This window comes from Arachis duranensis, chromosome 5 (genome assembly GCF_000817695.3).
Source record: "Arachis duranensis cultivar V14167 chromosome 5, aradu.V14167.gnm2.J7QH, whole genome shotgun sequence".
Lineage (NCBI taxonomy): Eukaryota > Viridiplantae > Streptophyta > Magnoliopsida > Fabales > Fabaceae > Arachis > Arachis duranensis.
Genome location: NC_029776.3, coordinates 5,835,368 through 5,842,340, shown reverse-complemented (window position 1 = coordinate 5,842,340; position 6,973 = coordinate 5,835,368).

The window sequence follows — 6,973 nt, the reverse complement described above, 5'->3', positions numbered from 1 at the left end:
CCGACAGATGAGACTCATTAGCCATAGAACAGCCATGCATCATATGCATTTGTATGTTTTGATCGAGTGTGCATTTATTTTGATTTGCCTAATTGCTTAGCTATGTTTATGTGTTACTTGTTTTACTTGCTGTACTTGAATACTATCTGTGATTTATTTGTTTGTCTTGTATATATATGTTTATCCGAGAGACCATTTTTTGTGGAGACGTGATGAGGGTAGTTTCTGGTATGTGATAACAAAGGTTGAGGCAGGTGGATTAAGTATTGCCAGAGTATTTTAATGTATATATTGTTTGGATAGGAGTGAGCGAGGTAAGTTGAATAGAAAGTCCCTAGGCACGTCCTTGGTCTTTTCCATTTCTTTAAACTAATCGCCTTACTAAATTGTAAACTAAATAAAACTTCCTTATGAACTTTTAAACAAAGATTCATCCATAAAGTCTTTCCAAACGATTATTTTAAGGATAAACTATTTTACAATGAAATTAATTCTATTTGCAAGTATTTCTTTGCTTTGATAGTATTCCTGTCCCTACTGAGAACATGTGGTTTGTTCTCACCCCAAAATTCTCCACCCTTTTGACGACACAGGTTCGAAAACTCAGTTTAAAACTGCGGAAGATTATTGACTTTATTTATGAGTTAAGTTACTTTCATAAAATTCCCTCGCTTGTTGCTTAAGATTTTTATTTTATACAGAGGAATAAATGTCGTATTTGAGTTTTACTTTGATTTAATTGTATAAGATTTATTATTATTAGTAATTATGTGATTTTTAATACGTGGTGATATTTGATATATGATTTTTAATGAATTAAAAACAAAATCTTCTGACATTTTCTTAAAGATTGAAACGTGATATCGAACTAAAAGTTCAATATTAAATAGATAATAAAAAAAACATGTTATTAACACCTTACTTTTGATATGATCATGATGTACTTGAAGTTGGGTCGTTCTAAAAAACGTTAGAAACAAAATTGATTGGAATTAAACGTTGGCGAAAGCTAGTGCACTCCAGGTAAAGTAGGGAGTGTAACACTCTTTAAAAGTTAACCTATTATCAAAAGTTATCAGGTAAATTAAATTTATTTATTATTGTTATTATTTTTTTGGTCATGGGCTGAACAAACAAACCGGCACTAACAAAAATACTAATTCTCTCATTTAACACACGGACGACCTTTACACCACAAAAATACTCAGGAAAATTTGATTGAATTCCTCCATTACTTTGTTATTGTCGATGTGATGTCTCATTTTCACTGTTTTATTTGTTGGCAGGTGCTTCCATTATCGTTCTGACTAGTCACAGATTTTAACGCTTTTGAACCCACCACATTCCACCTCTACCATAAATGACTTTCAAAGTCCGAAAAATTACTGCCATAGAAAAGGAAGACGCATGTTGGTCGCTGCTGTTGGTTGGCTAACTCCAAACGCAAAATCGATTCTGTAGAAGAACCCCGGTTCCATGAAGGCGCCATGATTCTCAAATGACGACATAGTCAAAGCACAAAATAGATGGCAGTTACAACAAGTTCATTATCTTTTATTTCAAATTATCCTCAAATTGTACGTAATAAAATGAAAAATTAAAATACAATTATATTTAAACAATTATTTGTATTATTTTTTATTAATTTATTCAAAAAATAATTAAATTTTAAAATTAATTGGTATAAAATATTACAGATATAAAATTAAGAAAAATTTTTATTTGTATAAGAATGAGCCTAATAAATAATTATTCTATTTAATATATAATTAAGAATATTTCTTTCTTTATCAACCAGTTATAGTTCAAATGACATAATTTTCATCTAAGAGTTGGTAAAAAAAAAGAATACTTCTTTCTTTTATTAACTTTTTTTAAACATTAATTATTTATTTTACATGCAATATAGAAATAAATGAATATAATATTTATTGAATAAACGCAGTTACATAAAAAAATTTTATTGTCATAGTGTTTGAAACAAATAAAAAAAAATATTATTTTAAGAAAAACTAATAATATATTTTTAATAATATTCTTAATACAAAATAATAAATTTTAAATATTTTTTTAAATAATATATATTAACTAAAATAATATAATTATCCCAAATAATATATTATAAATATAGTAAAATGACATATTTCAATAAAAAACTGTTAATAAAAAATTATATAAATATTTTTTTTACATGAATTTTTGTTTCGTACAAAATAAAATTATTATATGTTTATTTATTTTTTACGTTGTATAAATATTTTTTTAATTAAATTTATATAGTACTAAATCTTTTATCATTCTGTTCATGTTTAATGTTTTAATTTTGTTTCACACAAAATAAAATTATGATTTTTTTTAAGATTCTAATATATCTTTTTTTTCCTGGATTTAGTATATGAATTTTAAACTTATTTTTTATGTATTATTTATTTTAATTCTAAAGTCCAATAACTTTTTTTTGTACAAATATGTTGTTTTTAATATTTATATACTATTTTTTTATTTTGAACTTCAGCCCAATATCTGAGATTTACAAAAAAAAATCTAAAACACAGCCCAATATCTGAGATTTACAAAAAAATCTAAAACTTGTAAAAAAATGATTAACCTGATTAACAGGTTGCCTTTTTAAATCTAAACCATTCAAATAAAATATAATAAATAAAGAGTTCAGATTTAATGAATTCACAAGGTGTGCAACACTCCATACTTAGTAAGGAGCGTTTAAGGATGGGTATTTTTGAAAAAAAATCGCAAACGTTAAAACTAAATGTATACTTTACCCTTTTTTAAAATATTCAAAAATATAAATATTTTCTATATTTTTATGAATTTTTTCCTATAGAGCATGGATACCTACAGTAATTACACCTAATATTATGAAATTATTTTAACAATAATTAATTAATATAAAATAAAATAAATTTAAATTTTCTTTAAACAAAATTGATTTTTATACATATAGATACTAACTAACTAACCATTCAGCCCGAAATGATGAGCGACCTGGGCCTTCTATATCTGATTATGCCTATCATAATTGGACTCTTAAATTTGGGCCTATTATACTATGAATGTTCATGCTTCAAAAATGTTGTCGTCTTAATTTTGTAACTACTTAAAATAATAACCCATCCTACCGGATGCAAAGGAGGCTAACACATGATTGACAAAAATCTAATTCTAAAAAATCTGGAGAGACAAAAACCCTATAACAAGCTTGTACTATTTTTTTTTAAAAAAAGCTTGTACTATTTTAAAAATCAGGAGCTCAGTACAAAAAACAAAATAAGGAACGGATTAAAGTAAAAAAAATTTGTGCATTCGGGCCTAGGCCCTTTTCTGTCACCAAAAAGGCAATTTTGTTGTGCATTTAATATCCAATGATTATATCTAAAGAGTTGTAACCAACTCACGTCCAATAAAAAAGTTGTAACCAATTTAGATTAGTTGAATGGTCAATTTGGTCAGCTCATTTATCTGTTCAAATAAGCGTTGGAAATTCAAATTTTAATTTTTGTATGTAATAATTCATTCAGACCTTAAATGGAACTCAAAGGAATTCAAATTTTAATTTGTGTATGTAATAATTCATTCAGACCCTGTAACTCAAATCCTTTGTGACGGATTAGTTCTTGATTTGTCGGGTTAAAAGATACCATAGATAATAAAAAAATATATCTCAAAAATTATGTATAAATTATCAATATCATATCAGAATAAATAACTATTTTTTTAATTATAAAAAATTTTAGACAACAATAAATTTATCTAAAAAAATCAAAATTAATGTTATATCCATAAAAATAAATTCTAATGAAAAAAATTATTCAAACCTTCAAAAATTATTTAAAATTCCTAAACTATCCATCTTAACCTCTTTTAACCCAACCTGAATTCACCTGTACTTTAATTCTATCCATCCCAAATTCTCATTTTCAATCTATCACCCCCACTCCCACCCACCGCCAACCCAAACCCAAACCCTCTTTTCTTTCCCTTTCACCACAAACGCACCTTTGGCGCTCTTTCTTGCTCCACTTACATCGTTGCCTCCACCATCGACGTTGCATCTGTCCCATGCATCCTAACTTGATGCAATTTTCTTGTTCTCTCCTCTGTCGCTAGTCCTCCTTTGTCCCCTCATGGTCACCGTAAAACACACCAAAGATATCACAAAGACAACCATTCCCGTCGATTGAGAATCCCACAATCACCGCCAGCCTATCTCGCTTCTTCTAGTATAGTTGCCGAAAAATGCCATTAACGCCGAGAAATTTCGCTCTCTAGCCAAGACGCCATCATGGGGTAAAAAAATGGCACACTTGGATGGCATTCCTTGTGGATGACCACTTTTCAGAGGACCACTCTGTTGTAGTGCATTGGATGCCTTGCTAGCGACAGAAGCAGTGGACTGCGCGGCGGCGTTAGTGTTGATGAAGTTGAGACGGTTGTTGAGATTGACTTTGTACAATTGTACTTGAATGATATTAGGGAGACGACATCTTGAGGAGGTTACAAACAAGATGTATTTTTCCACAACAACAGCGACAATAACAATATTTGATAAGGTTATATTGGACATTGTTGAATATGAATCTTTGCGAGAGAGGCAAAGCAAGAAAGAAAGAAAAGAAAGAAAAGAAAGAAAGAAAGAAAAAAGAAACCGAATGTGGTGGAGGGAGATGTGTTGTCTCTGATTTTTTTTTTTTTTAATTTGTGTATCCTTGTTATCGTGTTTATGTTGAGTCACAATTTGAAAAAAAAAATGGTATTGATTACATTGCATGGACGGAGGAAAAGTTAGTGTGGTAGTGAAAACGGGGATAAACTCATAAAAGAGGAAGAAAGGTTGTGGGATAACGCGAAACGGTTGTGAAAGATCGGAAATTGAAGGTGGAGAAGAATTAAATTATAATTGGGAATTGGGGTTAAGTTAGGTTGAATTAGGTTAGATTAAAAGGGGTATTTTGAAAATTTTAAATAATTTTTAGAATTTGAACAGTTTTGTGAATCAAAATTTATTTTTTAACACTTGAATTTTTTATGATTAAAAATAGTTATTTACTCATATCATATAGTGAACTTTTTATTTTTAATATTGGAATAGTAGTAGTTTTTTTTTAAACGTGGATTGTTGGGGTGTTATTCGTAAATGTAGTACCGTTTAATTAGCGAAATAGAAATCGGGTCGTCCGATTTATTAGAAGTACAAAAATCAGACTGTTTGATTTCTAGAGGTACACAAATTGGGTCGTCCAATTTATAGAGGTACAGAAATTGGACCGTCCGATTTGTGAGAAGTACACAAACCGGACCGTCCGATTTGTGTTAAAAAAAATTAAAAAATTTGAGGTACAGAAATCGGACCCTCCAATTTGTGTACTTTCCACAGTTTTTAAAAACACCAAAAATTACAATGTTAAAGTATATCACTATTTTTACTTCCATAACAAACAAAATTAGCCTCATATAGTACTAGTGATATATACCTCAAATATTCATAATATAAAAAATTCAAATATTATTTAGTAGTTTATATTTTTAAGTATTAGAATGTTTAATTTAATTTGTTTTTATTTAGATTGGACTTTTTTTTGTTGCCTGCGGTATCTCCCAATCCAACAGGTCAAGAATTAATCCGTTGTTGCGGATCTGAGCTTTATTTAAAGGTCTACCGTTGGCTAATAGGTTGCTGCATGCACAAGGTGGAATTCGAACTCCCGATACTTACTTAAGCGGACGAGTGAGCTAACTACTCAACCAACCCAAGTTGGTTTTTAGATTGGACTTTATTTTAGTAGGATTATAATTTTTTTATTTTAACCTAATAAGAGGTTATAAATACCTCCTAAATAATTGTAATTGAGAGATTAGTAGAGAAGTAAAAAACTCCTTTTTAGTTTCATGATAAAACTATAGTGTGAGTGAGTCTCTCTCTTGTTGCATCGAGGAATTGGGTAGAAAGTTGAGTGATTCTCTTCTATTCAGTTCTCGAACTATGTTGTAGATAAGTTAAATTGAGTGAATCACTTTCTGGTTGCATAAAAAAATAATATAAAAAAATAGAATAATTTTTTTATATTCAATTTCAATCTATTCCTTTTATTTTTCTATTTTCAATTACAATTTATCTTTTTATTCAATTTCAATCGTTATCTCTTTGTTTATCTTCTACTAGTTTTCTTACCCGTAATAATATTACAAGAATATAAATTTTTTGAAATTATGTTGACTATGTCCTGATATTATATATTATGGCAGAAAAATTTTATAAAATCAAACTACTTTTACCAAAAAGTCGTAGGTATGGATGGCAAACGGGCCGAAACCTGTCGGGTCAGCTCGCGTAACTCGCCAAAAAAACTGGGTTGGACTAAAAATTTGAGAGCGCTATAATAAAAATTTCGCCTAACCCGCACCGCCTAATCCACGGATTTTGACGGATTTTGGCGGGGCGGGGTTGGCTTGTTCAGCGGGCTTTTGGCTTTGAGATGATAATTTAATTTGAATCGTTATTTTTATAATTATATTTGGAATATTTTTTCGTTTTACTTTAAATTATAATTTGGACTATGTTTGATTGATTAGAAATTTGGATAATATTTAATTATATGTTTTAGACAATATTTGTTTTACTTTTTACAGTAGAAGGGGTGGGGTAGAAATTTGGCGTCACCTTAATAGGTGAGGTAAGGCAGGTTTTTGGTGGGACGACTGGATGGGAGGGGTGGGCTAGCTTCCTGCCACCCTTAGTCCTAGGGGACAAAACTCAAAAATTTCCATCAACTAAGAAAATCAAAATCTTCGTACAATAAAAAATTAAATAATAAATTTTTTAGTTATTATTTTAATGTGAAAAAATTTAATTTTTTTTATTGATAATTAATTTTAACATTCATATTTGAATAAAATTATTTTAATTATATTTGAAGGAAGAGAGAGTAAAAATATAAATTAAAAAGATACGTAG